The sequence below is a fragment of the Parus major genome, chromosome 1 (genome assembly GCF_001522545.3).
Source record: "Parus major isolate Abel chromosome 1, Parus_major1.1, whole genome shotgun sequence".
Lineage (NCBI taxonomy): Eukaryota > Metazoa > Chordata > Aves > Passeriformes > Paridae > Parus > Parus major.
Genome location: NC_031768.1, coordinates 96,415,230 through 96,435,299, shown reverse-complemented (window position 1 = coordinate 96,435,299; position 20,070 = coordinate 96,415,230). Strand labels below are relative to the sequence as shown.

At 40.4% G+C, this 20,070-nt stretch overlaps 1 long non-coding RNA gene across 1 annotated transcript; it reads right to left on the bottom strand.

Moving 5' to 3' along the window:
• Positions 1–2,326: 2,326 nt before the first annotated feature.
• On the bottom strand, positions 2,327–15,345 carry LOC107213358. The gene is made up of 4 exons (XR_004499421.1): positions 15,175–15,345; positions 14,221–14,316; positions 8,631–8,738; positions 2,327–5,671 (listed from the first exon to the last, which is right to left on the bottom strand). It is a non-coding gene; the product is annotated as an uncharacterized LOC107213358 (long non-coding RNA).
• Positions 15,346–20,070: the final 4,725 nt, after the last annotated feature.

The window sequence follows — 20,070 nt, the reverse complement described above, 5'->3', positions numbered from 1 at the left end:
GAGGGTTGATGTTTTTCCCTCTGTTTAACAAATGGCCAAGATAGCTCACATCAGCTTTCAAACCTATTTAGAACAAAGTGAAGGACATCCTCCAGTTTCACCATGGAACTCACCATGACTTGGGAGGAGGCCAGCAGAAGGTTCTCTGGGAAAGTGTGAATCTTGTACACATCCATCCTAAAGTAAGTCAGGAAAACAATAACATTACCATTTTTTTCACATCTTTAATACACTTCCTAATTAAAGACTCTCTAACAACCTAAAGGGCTAAATTAGAACATTGCAATTCTATTTTATTTAAAAAACGCTTTAATTTAAATAATTACATAGGAAAAACAGAAGTCTCAACTCAAGGATAAGGTTGGTTGTGACGTGATCTACCCTATTCTTTGCCAAGTTTTACCCCTATAGACAGAGGCAGAAAAGCCATCATCTCACTCCACATCCTTTGTTGGACATTACCAGAGCAGGTTTAGTCTGGAACAGAAGTGTAAGAACAGGTTACCTGGCTGCAGAGGTACACAGAGGATCAACAGAGCTTCTGGCCTTTCAGATAAAAGGACCATAACCAGAGAGCCAAGCTTATGAAGGCTTATCTGCATTTCTGATTTGAAATTGATGGCTTTAATTTGGCTGTTGAGGTTGGGGAACTGTGAGGTCAGGACAGAAAATTCCCTACATCTGTGCCCTGCTTCTGGCTTGGGAAACTGATTAGTGGGCTTGAAAGACAGCTAAGGCTATCACAGCTGAAAAATAAAAATAAAGTAAGCTAGTTAGGAGTTTTTATCTTACAAAAAGGCAGGACAGATAATAGAGCTTCACCACACAACAGAAGGCCTTTCACAGTGAAATATTGTCAGCTCACTTCTGTGGCAGCATGAACACAAACTGCAGGGTGTGGAACGAGTTGCAGTAAGCTGGTGAAAAAAGGCAATTAGTGGGAGCAGAAAACTCCAGGCTATTTCCCTTCTTCCCACACATTATTTTAAGAAAGCACCACTACATGACACATAACTCCCCTTGCTACCTACTTTAATCTATACTCAAGGAACATTAAGCAGGTAAGGCAGGGTAATGCTGCTCACCCAGCAGAAACTAAGTAAAGATGAACAGGGAAGATCCATTCATTCTCTCTTCCAAAAAAGAACCAGAGGATGTCAAAGAAAACTAGCAGGTGTCAAGTTCAAAACATGTATTGTTTGTCATGCAATGCCCAGGGAATCTTCCTGGCACAGAATGTTACTGATAAAAAAAAAAAAAAAAGATTAAAAATTATCTGTGTTCAAAAAGTAATTTGGCAAAAAAAAAAAAGGAAAATAAGAGGGTTCCTCTTCTTTATCACATTAATGACACTTGGAAAACTCAGTTTTTTTACAGCTGAACTAAAAATTTCTAAATTACTATCTTAGCCAGAAAACACAGAAAAAAACATTGCAGAAATAATGTTGGCAAACCTGCAGAAAAAAATATTAGATGCCTGTAAAATGAGAAGATGTTGGTTTTATTCACTAATATATTAAATGCAGTATTGCATACTGGCTTGTGTTTTGTGTCATTTAGGCTCTGTGATTAATCTGTTGAGAATTTACACATAGTCATATATTTAGCAAATAAAGTAAATTGGGTGAAGAAGTTAGCACATAGACAGCAAAAGGAGTCAATCATATATCCAAGGATAAATTCTCAATTATATATATAAAAATATGCAGTGAGATCTTTTTATCTGGCTGAACTACAGTAACTGCTCTGCTAATCCCATCAAATTACATTTTATGTACTTCACTGCCAAGCTCATGCCTCAGACACAGTATAAAAATCTGTTGGAGAAACAGTGTCTCTCAAAGGCCATTCTTACCTGCCACGTGGGCTTTTTTTCTCTATATATGCCATATACATATATGCCATAACCACTTGGATGAGCTGGCTACAGAAACCTACCAAGGATCTGTTTGTGTTCTATTTTCACTTTGTTGTTGATGGTATGTTTCTGTTCAGTCAAGCCAGAGTGAAGGAGTCAGTGATTTCCTACAGAGGCAGCCACAGTGTTACACCCTGGCAGAGTGTGTGCCTTGGCATGTTACACCAAAATGATGGAATAAGGAAGAAGGCTTAAAGATGATCAGTTCCTACATGCTTCTTACAAGACAGAGCAGAGAAGAAGGAAGACTGGGATAAGAATTTTTGGAAGTTCACTCCTCCTATTTTATCTTTTCAGGCAATTCAACAGCCAAACATGTCAACCCAGAGTCTCTCAATACTCTGCAGAGGAGATTTAATAGGGAAAAACAGAGGAAAAATGTTCTTGGTGTTTACAGAGTATATTTCAGTTGAACCCCCCGCATTTAATCAAGACACGTAATTTATGAGGTTTCTTCATCCTATTGCTTAGAGAATTTCTTGGGGTTTTTTTCCCCCAGAAAGTGAATGGTGTGCTCTGTTTCTTCTGTTCCTTGTTCTCTTTTTTCTCTACAGTAATAATCTTAGCCAGCTCCTTTCTTTGCTTTTCCATTGGACAATGAACAGTTTGGCTTTCAGATGTATTTTGTATTCTGCTGAATGCTTTCCTCTCCACTGGGAAAGTGTCCTAAACTTCTTCTTAACAGTTTGTCACCTTTTCTTCTGAGGTGAGACACCACCACATAAGATGAAGAACTTGATATATTTTAAAATCAGTGAAGGATGCTTTTGTCCCTGGTATTATTACAAATTGTATTTTTGCAGTATGGAATTTCTGTATACATTTACTTCACTCACTCCCTTCATGGCAATAAGACCACAACTACAAACTTGAATTTCATCCACTTGTCTTACCTGGGCTTTTCTGTCCTTGTGACTATCACCATCTCTGACAAAACACTGGCTTGTACACCTAAAACTAATAAAAGTTACATTTACTTTCTGAGTAAGAACTCATTTATCTTCTACTGACATCTTGTCCATTGCTCTTGTGAAGTTTTGCTTTTCATAAATGGTGCTGCTGATGTCCTCTTAACCAAATTGCTCATGGTTAGCCAGTCTTTGCAAATTTGTGGAAGTCAAGGTAACACAGAAGAATGTTTGGATGCTTCCCAGAGTGTGTGGCTTTTTGTTCCTTGTCTCAGTCCAGACAGCTCTGCATGATATTTTTGTGAAGTCAAGACTTTTAGTTTTACTTCCCTTTTCCCTCACATATCCTTTCTGGGCTTTTGCAATTGCCCCAACATCAGAACATTGTTGTCCTCTCAGTTCTGCCCTTGTGATTGCTTTTCCCTGTCAAAACCCCACAGTTTCTTAAAGGTTAATTCTGGTTTCCTGAAGTCTCTCTTTTGGCATTTTCCCTTAAAGCCCATCACAGGAACTGATCAGGATGTCATGCAATCCCTTGTAAATTGACAAATCATCTCCTTAGCCTCAGAAGAGAAACACACTTTTCTGTAGAAACCTTTTATTTGTCTGCTCTGTTTAAAATCTATCTCTCATATGGGTCATTTTTACCTTGAGTACAGAACTCACTCCTCAGACTTCTGTGATGTGGAATATCAATTAGTCATCTCTGTCTCAGTTAACAGTAAGATATTATAAATATGAGTTATCTGTTGTCATAAAAATGAGGCTTTATTCTGTTTGTTTTCCTTGTCACTGGCTCCCACAACTCTTAGTAGTATTTGAGCACATTCCCATCACCATCCACATTTCCAGGTGTTTCAGAGAGGCAAATTGCTAACAGCGGTTCCTCAGTTCAGTACTATCAGTGCTCAGCAATCACTGAGAGACAAGTAATTTATCAGAGAGCCATTTATTTCAGGGTGCAAGCTCTGACCTCTTAATTACACACATCTTTACTCCATGCAACTGCCTCTTTACCACCAAAATATCTTATAGGTATGATTATTACAGACATGGGAAAAACAAGGCAGTCTGTGGAAGATTTGTGAGGAGAAAGAGGATTCATAAGGGACTACTTGAAAGAGAAAACATGAAAACAAAGTTAGGTCCAAAAGGGAGCAATAACCTGACAAAGGAGAGGAAAAAGTGTAAACAAGAGGCTCACTTAGTTTTGCTTCACAGCCCCCAGTGTACCATGGACCATTCAAGAAAAATGTCATGGAAAAGTCTAAGTAGTATTGCCCTGAAACATGCACCAGCCTTAAGAGAAAAGAGGATTTTTTTTTCCCTTTAAAACCCAAGAAGCAGTATGAAGAGGCTCTTCACATCCCCTGGTTAACAGCATGAATTCCAGCTGATAAACTTAATTTGACCTAATGATGTGAAATAAAAGTAATATTTTCTGTTACAGCCCTTATAACTGCCAAAAATTAAGTCACTTGACTTATGTTCCCGACACTAGGTAATACCAGTACATTATTGAAAGAAAATTACTGAGACCAGCAAAAATACAAGGATTTTAATCCTCCTAAGAAAAGGACCCACATGATAATATGGACAGAGATTGCATTGAACTTTTGGTCTGGCTTTTGGATGTTATTTCTTCCTTTACCTCCTGTGTGTCTGATGGAGCATTGCCAGCTCTTCCAGGTATGTACAGCCAAGTGATTTGAACCCCTGGGGTAGGAACTATTCAGCTTCCTGACAATGTCAAGATTTTTTCTTTTACTTGGTAGCCCCCATTTGATGATTAATTTTATGTTCCCTGCTATTTCTCCAATGAACACAGCAATTAATTACATATATTTTAGTATTATGACCAAGCATACTCTCTCTCCTCTCAGAACCATTCTACATTCACTAGTCTGTGTAATTTCCCTACTCAGTTTGGCACCTGTATTTAACAAACAATAAGCACAGGATGAGATGACCTTAAAACATGATTGAACTCAGCATGCAGCCCATAAGAAATATGGGTGCATGTGTGTACTGAGGCATTTCAAAAGCCTTGAAGTAGTTCTTTTAGATGCTGGCAGCATAAAGTCCTTGTTTTGAAAATACTTTTTTTCATTACTATTATCAATTCCAAGGAGCTATTTGGCTTTCCACTTTTCAGTTGGAATCCTAGTCATATTCACATTAATTTGATTTAAAGTTGACATAAAATGAAGGAAAAAGCTTGAACAGAATTCATATTCCTTTTAACTATGCACCAAAAATAAGAAGGATGAAGTTGAAAAAAATATCTCATTTTGGACCAAAATAATTTCTATTTTTTTCTTCTTTCCAGCTGCCCTTCTTCTCAGCTCCAGGGGTTTTGAGCAGCACAGCACCAAATCACTGCCTCTCTTATTTTTGCAGCATTACCTGACTGTGTCCCTACCTGGGTGCTTCCCAGTTTCCTTTGTCAGCCTGCCAGGGTGGACAGGTGGGTCTGGTCCTGGGGAACCCACTCTCCTTTCCCAGGACAGCTGCAGAGTTCCTCTTGGGCCAGATTTGGTGTAGTGAGGGGGAACAGGAGGGGAAAGGAAAGAACAGGACCAATGTTTCTCCCAGCAGAACAGAAGAAGGGCTGCTGGTAGTTGCTCACTTGAGGCTCCATTTATCTGCCCTTGTAAGTGCCTCGGATTCTGAGAGAACAGAGGTGAACCTTCTCCTCGCTTCTTACAAGAGTCTTCATCAGGCTTGTCCTCTCCAGGGCACAGAGAGCGAGGGGAGGTTGTGTGGGGTGATAAAAACACCCCCATGGCTGAGCCCTCTGGTTAGGGAGCAGTCAGCTCACAACCCAAAACTTTCAGTCCTGCACCTAGAGAAAACAAAACAAGGATTTTTACTTGCCAGTAGTGCTTCACTTGTCCAACTGCTCTATGGACCAGCACAATCAGTCACCTAGCAGAGATAACCAAAAAGGCCAAGCAAAATTTCAGTGCAAGACTTGGGGATACATTAAAGTGGTTGCTGATGGCAGAGTTTACTGAAGAGTGAACTGTCATGGGTATAGAATTCACCAACTTTTGTTAATGCACCTTTCATCCAGAAAGGGAGTTCCTACAACCTGAGTTTAGAGATGACCTACACCCAAGGAATTATGCTTCAAAACTGCTCAAACTCTTCTGCACCAAGAACATACCCATTTTCCAGACTGATTCATTGAGACAACAGCCAATTCCTTTGGATTATCTAATTCAAGTTTTCACTAACTGGAGTTACTTAGCTGTGCTCTCAATTTTTTAAAACTAGCATGTGGAAAAGCATATTAAAAGCTAACTACTCCCAAGGTCAGCATTATTGTCCAAAATAGGTTTTGTTTAGGAAATTTAATCAGGCTTTGTTCACAACACATGGGAACAAATTTTCTTTTTCTGCAGTGCTGAGAGCTCCTTTCTGCATAAAGTACAGAGAAGGAAGAATTGCACATCAAATTGCAACTAGATAAGGCATTTCTTGTGATGAGAAAACGTGACAGAATTTGGTGGATCATTGGATTTTAACATCACTACTTTTATGGAAAATGGCACGTGGGGCTTTCATAACCATGAAGACTCAATGCTCATTTGAGCAATCACACCTCTCACAGCAGGCTTGTTCCCTGACATTTATGCTGGTAGCCGTCTCTCAGCATCCCACTCATTACAAATCTCTAATGCCACTTCTTGTGTCATTTAATTTTCCTGTGAAGGTCTTCTACTCACTGCCTTGCCACACTATTTTGCTCACAGTTTCTGACTAAACTGCAGCCAGGATAACATCAAACACAGCATAAAATGGAAAGGGGGAAAGCATTTAGTCCTTCAGAATTCACTGAAATTTGCTGATCCACACAGAAGGACATTTTGATACAGTACATCCCAAAAAAATCAAACTTTTCCTCAAGCGAGCTGAGGTGTCATACTTAGACATAAAAAAAAAATTAACATTATATCTTGGAATACAAAATACTGTAACTTCCATTTCAGGATTCAGTTGTTGAAAATATTCTGTACAAGAATACCAATCCCTGTTAATACTTGACCCTTGGAGAGGTCATTAACTGGCAGTCTCTGAATGAAACCAGGAGGCTGTAAGCAGTTTTTGGCACAGTTGAAAGAAAGGACAACTTTCAGCTGTTGGCTACTTTTTTCTCCCTTTCCCCAACTGATATTGTAATTGCAAGGAATTATTTTTTTTTTTGAGAATGTGGGACTAATCAAAAGAGGGAAACTATGAGGAGAATGAAAATGAGGAAGAACAATTTAGCAGCAGAAAACAGAAGTCTCAAAGGGAATGCAAACAGATGGACTTCAGGGAAAAAAATTAAATTATATTTTAGGAGTATTACTGATGCCTGATGAGGAAAAGGGTTAATTAGCAGATAAGGGAAGAATTTTGCAAAACTGCTTTGGCTGAAGAATAGAAAACTTCAACAGAAGCAGCTGAGAGATAAACAGACCACATCCCCCTCAAAAGGTGAAACAGCAAAGCCTCCGGAGATGTCAGGCACTGAGAGGCTCTTACTGTAGAGCTGATACCAACAAACTGTCAGCCCGGGCAGCACGGCTTCTCTGCATGAAAAAGCAGCTTCTGTGAGAGCTGCACAGAGAACAGAGCTGCTGCTGTAACAAACTCAGCATGTTGTTTGCATTTTCTGGTAAAAGCCAATAGCAGACTTTTTAAGTCAGAGCAAAGACCTCTCCATCCTCCCTCACTGTGTATGCCTGGTCTATCAGCAGGTCAGCTTTGCTGGCAAGGTGATGTGCCAGACAAATCTGTTTACTGACTAAAGGTGTTCCCATCCCTAAACACCTTGGTGACAATTCATGGCTCGTGTGGGTAATTGTGCTGGGGACAACCAGGACACAGGACCAACAAGTGAGGGGGATGCCACAGAACAATTCTTGCGAGCCATTGAGAGCCTTTAGCCACAAATAACTTTCTGTGAGAAAGCCCTACAACATTCACCTATACCTGCCCTATAAGAGGGGAGAATCTAGAAGGAAAAAAGCCCATACTGGAAACCAACAAAACCCGCCGGGTTCTCTCTTCCCGTCCGGAGCCTGCTGCTGCTGGTGGGCACAGAAATTCTCGAGGCAGGGCGCACAGGTTGCTGCCAGGGTCCAGCAGAGCAGTCATTACGGGTCTGAGCAGCAGCACCTCGGGAGGTTCGAGAGGATCCCGGTTCCCGGTTCCCTGTTCCCTGTTCCCTGCTCCCGGTTCCCGGTTCCCGGTTCCCTGTTCCCGGCTCCCTGTTCCCTGTTCCCTGTTCCCTGTTCCCGGCTCCCTGCTCCCTGTTCCCGGCTCCCGGTTCCCTGTTCCCTGTTCCCGGCTCCCGGCTCCCTGTTCCCTGTTCCCTGTTCCCGGCTCCCTGTTCCCTGTTCCCGGCTCCCTGCTCCCTGTTCCCGGCTCCCTGCTCCCTGTTCCCTGTTCCCTGTTCCCGGCTCCCTGTTCCCTGTTCCCGACTCCCTGTTCCCTGTTCCCGGCTCCCGGCTCCCGGCTCCCTGTTCCCTGTTCCCGGCTCCCGGCTCCCGGCTCCCGGCTCCCGGTTCCCTGTTCCCTGTTCCCGGCTCCCGGCTCCCTGTTCCCTGTTCCCGGCTCCCGGCTCCCGGCTCCCGGTTCCCTGTTCCCTGTTCCCGGTTCCCGGCTCCCGGCTCCCTGCTCCCTGTTCCCGGTTCCCGGTTCCCGGTTCCCGGTTCCCGGTTCCCGGTTCCCGGGCTCGGCGGGAGCGGCCGGCGGGCGGCGCTCCGAGCCCGCCGCCCTGGGCAGCGCCGAGCCGGCTGCACGGAGAGAACCTGGGCGGGGGAAGGTCTGCAGCATCCATCCCCCTCCTCCGCCAGCCTCTGCTGCTCCTCCAGTGGAATAATAAGCTCCCCGATGAAACTGGCCGGCAGGACCTAAACCTAGGAAAAAATGTAGAAAGGAAAACTAGGAAATCTGGCATCTAAATATTGGAGGGCATTTTTTTATTTTGTTTTTAATAGAAAAGCAATAGCACAATATAATTTCATTAGCAACTGGAGATCAGAGGTGCCCCGGCTTGTTTCCAAGTGTTTCTTGGCTGCAGAAATGAAACATTTACAGAATTTATTAGCCTACTATTAAGTCTTCAATTCTGCAACAAACCCTTATTCTCTCCACCGTCTATCCAAAACTCGCCAAGAAACCCTTGTGTACACATCCAATGAGGCCCCAGAAACAAGTCCTTCTATTCTCTGTGAGCTTAATTTTTATTTTTTTTTTGTGCAGTGTGAGAGGTTGAACATACTGCTTGCCAGGTGTTGTAGACAATTTCCTGTTGTGTCTCTATAAACACCACACCAATTCTGCTAAAGAGACTGCATCGCTTACGGTTTAACACCGTTCTCTTTTCTTTGTTAAACAGTATTTCCTGTCACACAGTCATTCGGGCTCTCTCACAGATCTCATCACTCAATGCTTAATCACTCAATACTGCACGAGCACACCATCTTTTCTCCTTCATCTCCTCCCTTGAAGGGGTCTCATCATCCATGCCTCCTGTACTTCCACTCACAACTCACAAAGCTGACTCTACCTCGGGCTCCTTCCACGCAACAAAACCTGCATTTACATCGCTGCCCCTTTTCCTGCTGCTGGCCCCTCTCCTGCTGACCATTCCAGGCAGGCACAGCTGGTCATCCTGCTTTATTATTCCCTCTCTAGCTGTGCTCACTTGGGCATATGGGGTCCCACTACCGAGGGGAGGCCAAACTTAAGCTGGAAAGATGACATTTAGCAGAGGGCAGGAGCCTCAAAGCATGGCACATCCTTCTGTTAGCACCTGATGTTACATCCCTGTCTGGGATCCTGGTTTGGTGATGCTTTCCTTCATGCAACCAGGCACAGCATTCTTGTTTCTCTTACACCATTAGACACTTCCCTGTTTAAACTAATAGAGTAACTAGTCTGTGGATGACTAAGGGGCTACAAACTCTTCTTAATTACTTCAAGAACCTTTTTTTGCTTCTTCAGGCATGAACTTTCAATGGTTCCATTGAAAGGAAGGAGGTACTAAAAGTCTGTTTGAATGCCCCATTGAACTGGAGATGTGAGCCTGTTCCTGTTGAGCAGGTGTACCACATCATAGCTGTGCTAATGGGAAGTTTTGGTAGTGATGCCTTGAGCCATGGAAAAATGCTGAGGCTGACCTGGCCTGGATGTACTTTAGGGCTCCAGCTGCAGCATTTTCACATGGAAAATTAAGACACTCATTTAAAAAGAAGCATCCATTTAGGGATGTTAGTTTTTTGACTAATTCTAAGATAATCTCCTCATTGTCTGTTCAGCATATGTTCCCACCTGAAAAGAGTCCTCTGGAGAACAGAAAACCAAACTCCAAACAAACTAGAAAAGGTTCAAAAGACAAGACCTGCAAAGAAATATTTGATGAATTAGGTGGTTTTGATGTAGAGAAGAGAAAACTAAAAGAAAACTTCCAACTGTGTACCTTCCTTGACAGGTTTAATCTTTCTAAAAAAAATTCACAAGCAGCAACTCAGACCACCTCTCAGACAGGATTCAGACATGATGTTGATCATGCAGAGGACACCCTGATCCTCTACCTTATTCCCAAACTCCTTTCATCTTATGTACACATTAATACACAGAAACTTTAGATATCTTACAGATGGTTCACTATTTTTTCCTTGTCGACACTGTTATCGTACTGTTTGCCCTCTCAGTTTTAAGCCTGTGTTCAGCTTGCTTCAAAGAGGAGGAAAATAACCTGTTCTTCATGTTCCTGGGCAATCAAAGAAGAACCAAGTAAATTTCAGTAATGCAGATGTAGGATAGGCAGTCTGAAAGTCTTACTAATACTTATGGGTAGGAGAACAGGAGAATATTTCACCCAAGCAAACTATGGAGTCTCCTTCCTCTGACATGTTTGAAAGCAGGCTACAAAATTCGGTCACAACTGAGAGCTTCTGCACATTGCCTTAGGCTTGGGATGACTCCTAGGAAAATGACAAGTACCCTGTGTGCTGTGTCTGCTGAAAGGCAAGGCAAGGAAGAAAAAATCTTTGGCAAAAAGAAAGAGAAGTACTGTGTAAATGGTGCTATGGTCACACTAAAGAGAAGAATTCAATTTACAGCACTGTCATTCTACTTATCAGGAACACTGAATTTGTGTAAATGTACAATATCTAGCATAGTAATTCTCTAAATAAATTAACCAGTTGAAATGTTATTGCTTTCATATCTGTGTCTGAAACTAATTTCCACGATGACAGATATAACTGGTAACTTTTCTTTTACTTTTGTTTGATTTTTTTATAATGTATTTTTAAAGAAAAGGAATATTATATGCAGTAATGAATTAAAGTAAAAGGAGAAAAAAAGCTATTGTAAATCAGGACATCACGTCTCTTTTTAACTGTAAGAGATGAAAAGAAGTTAAGTGAGAGTGTAACAAACATAAAAAAATTAAAACATGCAATAAAAATGAAAAAAGATCAGTGAGACCTAAAATATATTTTTAAAAATCTGTACAGTACTGGTAATAATTTCAGTACTGATGTGACCTTTTGTTGCCTTCTAATAAGCACAAAATTCTGGATTAAGGTGTGATAGAATAATATCAAGGATATAAAGGAGAAGCAGCAGTGACTTTTACACCCAATAATGGTGAGTGCATCTCCACTGAGAAGCAGAGAATTATTGACCCTCTGTTTTGCTGCACCATGTGAAATTCAATCCAACCAGCTGATCCCATCTGAACCTGGAACTAGTTTCTTCTAGATGACTATCTGTGCAAGTATCCAAATACGCCTCCAAAGTGCCTGAAGATAAAATACAAGTAAAGGGAGGTGACTCTAAATTGCTTGGACTGTGAGTGAGCCAACTCTTCTTCAAGACTTATTTCCTGGAGAGACTCCAGACTTATTTTCAATTAAAACAAGAGCGAAACAACTTTTGCTCTACTTGCTCTTCAGAGACTCCTCTTCTTCCTCAAACTGCAGCTCTCGGGCATGTGACTTCATTTAAAAAAATGAAACACTTTTAGGCCATCTGCGTTTTTCTGCATAGCAAGCAGCCTTATGTAATCCTGTTCTGCTGACCTCTCTCCTGCTGCAAGGCCTGTCTGCAGAGCCATTGCGTTAGGAGGAAATGGCAAGAGGCCTTTTGGAATAGTCTCTCCCCTAGCACCGTCATAAATCAGCCCAACTCCTACACTTCTGGGCACTGCATCCCTTGTTGTGTCTGACATAAGGCCACCCCCACCCCCCCCCAGGCCCTAAAGCACATGTCCTGATCTTGCCTTCTCAGCAGAGGATTTGTGGGAGGGGATGAGAAATTCCAAAATACGAATTCCTTCGGAAATCAGCGTCATTCAGTGTTGGTGATGTGTCCCCTTGGCTTATCGGATGAACAGCCCATTGCACGTCATCCCAAACTTTACCACAATTAGTCATGAAGTTAATCCAGAACTGGGAGAAGGGCAGTGGCTGCATTGTTGGAAGGACAGCTAAATGAGAACATATGTGCTACTGAGAAACTGCTACAGCTACGTCCTCAGTCCTAACTGCATTGTGAAACAAGGCTGACACAGCCTCAAAACTATTAATTTCCTGTCTTGGTGATAAACTTCAGTACGCTGCTTAAGAATTCTGAGGCTAGAATGAATTTCTCCATGCCTTCTCAACCCTCTTCCCAGTTTTCTAAAGAAATATTTTCTGGTTTGTTTTAGCTAAAATTGAGAATATATGTGTATATATATAAAAGTGCTATTACATTATGCTGTAACACAGTGCATATCCACCCTTGCTGCAGCATTTCCTTGGATATTCTTCAACGACTGATCTAAGCATGTGGCAATTTAATTTGCAGAAGCAAAGTCAGAAAAAAAAAGCAGGACAAATGTTTCTGTTCCTTAGCTTACCTATCTTTGAGACAGGCACATTAAAGGTCTTTCCTATGAAATTCATTCTGACAATTGAAGACTGACCAGTGTTTGGTTCCTTTTGGGAAGGATATTAGCTCTTCACAGAGGTGGAGACCCTACACTTGTATGAGTGTTTGAGCTACAGTAATCTTTTTGCCAGAAAAGGTAGATAATTCCTTGCTGCTGTTTTTGATACATTTGTTCTCTGACTTCTACCAGTGCACCACTTTTCACCATAATCACTAACTCACACAAGTATTGAAAAGCGGTGTTTTATTCTGTAAATAGCAAACTGTTTGCAGACTTGACCTATGTCTGTAACACTTGGATGGAAAGCAGCTCCAGCTTGAAACATCAGCAGTGATGTATTGTACCATCTTGACTGTGGTCTTACTCCTATTGGTATTTTATGGATAAAAAACACATTTAAAAAAGTAACATTTTTCTGTCAGTGTCAGCAGTTGATTTTAAGCAATAGCCTGTAGGACAGCAGGGAAAGCAGGGAAAGCCAGTGCTCTCAGTACAGAATGATGGGCAGGCTCCCCACCAGAAATTGCTTCATTTTGATACTGCTGAAAGGATTCTAGAGAACAGCCAGCAGGATGGTGGGTTGTACACTAGATACACTAGATGACTTCATGCCAGAGCACCCTCAGCTTCTGGGGACAGTGAGGTTGCTTTCTGCCACTTTCTACCCTTTAAGACAACACAATTTCTGTGCACAGCCACCCCTTCACTTCCAGCAAACTGCAACCAACAGGCCAGTCCTTAAACACCTGGCTGCCTGACCAGTCTTTGTCCCAGGAGCACACTTCAAAGGGCAGCAGGCAACCTTTCCCTGCTGATTGATTACACAGGAGGCAAAATGCTCTGTAGGAGAGGATTTGGAACAAATTCTCCTTCAGGTGGGAAAAGTTAGAAGATGAGATAGAAGATGAGAAGAAGTGCAAGAGATCCTAGAGAAGGAACAATGGGGATAATAATTACCACAGGTAGCCCACATGGGTCATATTCTACTCTTGCTTTACCTGCAGACTAGTCAAAAAGTGGCATTTTGTGACTTTTGCTCCACAACAAGGGGAAGATGGACACCCAAATTCACACAGGCTAAAATTAATAGGAATTCTCAAAATGCCATCTCAGTGTTTCCATTTGCTGTCAGTAAACCCAAAAAGCATCACTGTAGCCATCCTCTCTTTTGCTCATTTTGCCAGTAGGAATGCAAATAACAATTTTTGAAATAAAAGCTGAAGTTTAAACATAGTCATGAAACATTAGAATCATGAGCCTGTAAAACAGGTTTTATACATCATCTCAGCATGTAACTGCACAAAAAATACAGCTGATCCAACCTGTGTACCTGGAAGAGTTAAGCTTTTCCCTGTTTCTTAGTCCATTCCAAAAGACATTTGCTATTTTTTCACAGCAAATTGTGTGGCTACATCTAAGATAGAGGGCATTTAAGTACCACAATAACTTACATAGGAATATGGCCATTTCTCCTTGATGTGGAATCTTCAAATTGAATCTCAAGGCCTTCCTGATGATTCTCTACATCTCCAGTACAAAAACATGGGCTTTATAAAAGAAATTTTGAAAAAGAGTCAATATTTTGTAAGAAGTCATATTAGAGAATAATAAAGGTAATTTCTGAATATGAAATCTATTACTCTTCCTCAGGAGAATTATTGTGGATTGGTAGCCTTATAATTAAGGGCAGAACTTGATTTTACAACTAAAATATGACATAATTAAGCATACAAAAGGAGAAGCAACATTGAATTTTCAAGTTCACTCTTACAATTTCTATTTCTGACTTTTTTTGTGTGTCTACCACCACATCACTACCAGGCAAAGCACTAATGGTATTAACAAAATTATCTGGCAAAATAATGATTTTTTTTTTTTTTTGCTGGTATATATTACATAGGCTTTTTACTCAGAACAAGTTTTTGGACACATATTCTAGCATCTGTGATCTTTTAGGCAATCATAGGATGGAAGTGCTTATCTGAGAGATGAGGTTTCTTTATTTGTACTCTTAGGCAGATGAAATGAATAATACCTTAATCCCTTGGCTACTTCATTTGTAACTGCTTGGTAATTGTGAAAGGGTACATTCCTGCTGAAGGATTAATTTAGTTCCTGCATGAGAATTCTCAGCACATACCACATATATAGCAGCCCTTCTCAAAAGAAGGTGACTCAGTTTCATCTAACACATTAGGAATGTGCACCTTCTCTGCTTCTGATTAATTTCTGAGAACTGAGTACAAGCAAATAGCATTTCCACAGCCCTTGCTAATTCTAATAGTATGTCTTCTGAAACTGCAGGTGAAGGAATGCTATTTTCAGACTACTGCCTATAATAGCAAAGATGAATAAAATTGCAGGTTTGCAAAAAATGCCAGAGATAAATAAAATTATATGTTTACCTTAAAACAGGCCATCATTGCCTTTTTCCAGCCAAACCTCCCTGTGAAATCAGGTGAAAAATAGCTGGTTTCCCAACACATATTTTCATTGCCTTTTTTTTCTGACCACTCAAAATCTCTGAAGATATATATGAAAGAGTAAAAGGCTGTACAAATTGCTGACCCCTTTCATATTAGTCTGAAAGGAAGAGATACAAATAAACATCAGAAAAAGACGTAAGAAGTTACCATTTTTCAAGATGCCTGTGGCTAACAAATTCTGGAAAGATGCAAGGTCATGTCACCAGGCAGAGTATTGAACCAATTAGAAAATGACTCACCAAAATTTAATGGAAGCCTCATTTAAGTCTGCACTGAAATTTAAATATATAGTGGAAAAGTCACGTACTGACATTCACTGTGCAATGTTCTGTGCTTACAGAATCCTCCAGGGCTGGCATGTCTGAGCCATAAGTAACATATTACTCCAGCTCTAGACTGTACAACACCAGGAGCTAAAGACAGACAAATGTAGCAGAGAGTTCTGCTGAAAGTTGAAATAATTCTGTAAACTAAGTTTTTATTTGAGCTTCAGGTTGTGACACTCTAGTTTCTGTTTGTGCATCTACCAGTGCTTGACTGGCTCATTGAAACTTTGAGGTAATATATGCATTTATGAATAACATTTTGATGCATTTTTGAACTCAGCACCTCTATCATGTAGCATTCAGTTACAAATGATAGTATAATTATTGACATTTTTACGATTTCACCTAGTATTGCAACTTCCATAAATACTTGATTTCCAATATCAAGCTAATACACTCATGAAATGCCTAAAACAAATTTACTTAGCTTAAACCCGCAATGGTTAGCTACTTGAATTTGCTGTTGAATCATCATATTTTATTTGCATGTGCTGCATCAAAGGTTAATAATACTTTTTCATTTGAGTAGAAGTATTGGAGATTGTGCCAATGATTCAGAGGTAACTGATGTATCTGCTTTCAAATTCACAGATTTCATATAGATCTTGTCTGTTGTAATGAGACTCATTCTTCTGCCTGTGATCATTTGTATGCAGTGACATTTGTGATTCAATTTTACAAATCAAACTTAAATCAGCAATGCAGTTTAGTTTCTTTGGCATGATAATTGGACAGTATATTATTGAACGTTAGGGTCCGTTCCCATTCCCCTTCAGCTCAGCTCTCAGCAATGCAATTTATATTTATATGATGCTAAAAAAGTTATTGATATCAACTGCCTCCATCTGTTGTACAATGAGATGCTGAAGAGGCAAACAGACTCATGGGTGATGCAGGGAGTGGAGCTCCTGAGACATGGTTTTGGATCTCAGCTTTTTCCTCTTCTGTTTAAATGACTTATATCATCTGTGTTTCAGATAACTGCCTGTAAGACAATATTAACTCTGTTTGTCTTGTGTATAAAGGTAGAGATAGGGACCACTCATCCTGCTGATTATACATACTGTCCAACACAGGAGGTCTCAATCTTATTTGGAGCCTCCAAGCATGACTGGATATCAATACAGTGAAAGGCAGTAGAGAATTCTGTATTGATTCACTCATTAAAACCTTTCAAATGTTTGTAAAAGGAGTCTGCTAACAGAGACTAGAAGCGTTATCCCAGACTGAAGTTCTTCCATATATTATTTTTCTGCTATGGTATTTGCATCCTGCTTCCTGTTTGATGACAGTCTAGTCTCAAGAATTTCCTCTCCAGAGCCCTGTTTTCAGAACACAAAACTGCCCCATACACTTGCTGTCCACTGTGTGACATGATACAGAATTCTGGGATGATCTTAGAGAGAGGAGCATTAAAATAATTTCTCCTTCAGGACAATTGTATTCGTTGTTTTTTTTTTTAGTTTGGGTTTTTTGGTTTGATTAGTTTTGTTTGTCTTTTACCTGAGATAATTTCCTTTTTTGCTCGTGTTAGAGCTTGTTTAGGGTTGGAAATGTGAGGGACAAAATTAATAAAGGTACTTTTTAGGCTAAATTTACAAGTGAAGTGGATAAAGTTATCATTGAGAATGCAAATTTATTTCAATGCCTAGAGGAATTTCTAAGCATATTACTGTAACCTAGGGGATGAGTACAAACTTTACACATTTCTGGAAATTTCCTCAGCTCTGAATTTTGAAAAGTAGGTTTTGCTACATTTCCTTTGAGGAATATGGTTTCTTTTGATTTCTCTCAGTCTGCTTTCCATATGGTGACACTAAATGCTGCATCCTGTCCTCAGCAGCTGCAAAATTGATGGGTGTTGAAGGAACTTGCCACCTTCAGTCCTTGCTCCTCACTGTGCCAAAAAAGAGCCCCACACCTATTAGTTTTCAAGACAGCAGAGGTGGCATGAGCTGGACTATCTGATAACAGGTCTGGTCAGAGACATTCTGGGTGTGAAGACTTCTGGTCAGAAGATGCTAAATAATATCTCAAGGGAAAATTTAAAATTTTTGCAGTAACACCAAAGAAATGCTGGCATCCTGAACATAACAATGTTTTTCTTCAAATAGCTAGCTCAGATATGGAGTCAAAAGTTTAATTTCCTCATTGGGAGGTTCTTTGTGTTGGGTACATATATTTTGAATCACTAAAATCCCTCAGCCTGTAATTAATTAGCTCAAGTAGCTTTGATGTTTACAGAGAGAGAAGCGGTGGAGATTGCCTGCAAGGCTCAACACTCAGTAGCTCACAGGCCTCTTCTGGCAGGCAGGGGTTTAATAGCACTGCACACTGCAAAACAGCTTAGCCAGGGTTGTATTTCGATTATTGCTTGCCTGCTGTGGAAGGTGGAACTTCTCTGAATGTGTTTGAGCATCTGATCAACTTTTGTAAATGGGAGGATGAGGTGGGGGCAGATTTGACATGGAGAATTTGCCCCTTGTCAGAGAGGGCTTGAGTCAGAACTTCCCATGCTCATGGATCATTCATGGATCCCATGAATCATGGGATTCCCATTCTCATGCTCGTGTGTGTGCATTCACACACATGGTGTGTGAATGTTCCAGGTATTGCAGATTACAAAGAGTAGGTGCTGAGATGAAAACTATTAATGCAAGGCAGAGTAAGAGCAGATGCAGGGCTCCTTCCTGAATAGAAAGAATTAAGAGAGAAAAAAATAAGTAGGGGCAAAGAGAGAAAGGAAAAGAAAAAAATTGACAGAGCAATATATCACAAATGTATCAGAGAAAAGAGATTCTGTGTTCTCCAAGGTTAGCAATGTCTGACTCTGCACTTCAGATGAGTTTTACTCAAACCATGTGTGCTGTGTGGTGTGTGCTTTACGTGTGTTCAGTTACAGGGGTTATCTCTTCTCCTTAGGGGTTATCAATAGGGGTTATCCAATCCTTCAGGTTAATTCTTCACTTAGTCATCTACTGATATAGAGCAATTGCCAAATGCTTTAAAGGAAATGACAATAGTAGGAATCAGCCCATATCGTTCCTATTGTGCACAAGGATTGTTTTGTATAGTTGCTGCTGTGTAAATGTTTCCAAATTGGCTTGTGGCCCAGAGACAAGAGAAGCACAAAACATTTTCTCTGGTATCTTTGTCATGTTTATTTTCCTCCCTTATTTAAATGGGGATGTTCTTTTTGCCCTAAGGTTACAAAGTAGCAGATGTTTTTCAAGCTCTCCAAGACTACAGTAAAACTCAAGCAACTTTTTTAAATATAAAAATGCTATAAAAGCTAAATATTTCTAGGGTTTACATAAGAAATCATAGTCTATATCAGAAAACTCAAGAAAAGCAGGATAACAAAACACTTAAAGCTTAAAAAGATAGCCTTGAAATACGTGGTAAGGAGATGTGATTTATCAAGTAAATTTGAGAAAACTGATCTGTTTCTCAGTATGCCACAAAATTAAGAAAATGTTAAGTTTGTTTATTCCTTCCTATTGTACCCAATATCTATTCAACTCAAACTCTGTTTCTGTATGTTTCTCTCAATTATATTGTTTAGTTACATCTCCAGATGCTCAGTGACTATGCTTTTCCCAGGGGCTACAACTTCATCAGAGGCCAACAACCAAGAGAATGTTTTTCCTACAATGGTCACTGCCCTGAGATCTGAACCCATATCATTAAAAATGATGGGAGTTTTGCCAATGATTCCAAGTGGTGCAGAAGGACATCTACCATTGAAATCTGCATAAATACTCCACCCCTAATCAAAATATTCAATAACTTCCCACAGCTTTAGTGGAGTTTTCTGTAAACAGTTCTCTAAATTACAGCTTCTGGGGCTTTGTTGAACCAAAGTGAAAGGAAGAACATTCAACAGAAGCAAGACAGCCAGAAAAATGCACAAACCATAGCAATGTTTTTTGGCTGTGTTGCATTATGCACATAAATTTGCAGTCATACATATACCAGTTAATCAATCACCTCCAGTCAAAAATGTCAGGGTATCATAAATGATATTGTACCATCAGCCTGTGTTCAGGCAATTTCTTTTCACTCTATTATAACTTTTCATCTTGAGCCAATATTAAATTCCATTTGTCACAATAGGTGTCAGTTGCTATACCATTTCCAGTAGCATCTTCTAGATAAAACACCCCAATGTCTCTCTGCAACACCATTAGCAGTATTGACTACTCTATTTTCTCTCAATAGAAAGCCCCTCACAGATACCTGATTGTGGAAAAGGCATCCTCAGCAGGGCCAAACATCATTTGAGTGATGTTTGAAGGAGAAGAGATTAAATACTTAGTAAGAGTTATGAACAAGGCTCTATGCCATTTTCATTTAGGGACTTGGATCATTAAAAGGGAAGTGTTTTTCCTTGTCAGTGAGATTTTATTGTCATTTAAGTGGGCTCCTGCCATGCAAAGGGATGGAGAGTTATTAATACTTTGGCTAAAAACCCCTCCAACCATTCCTC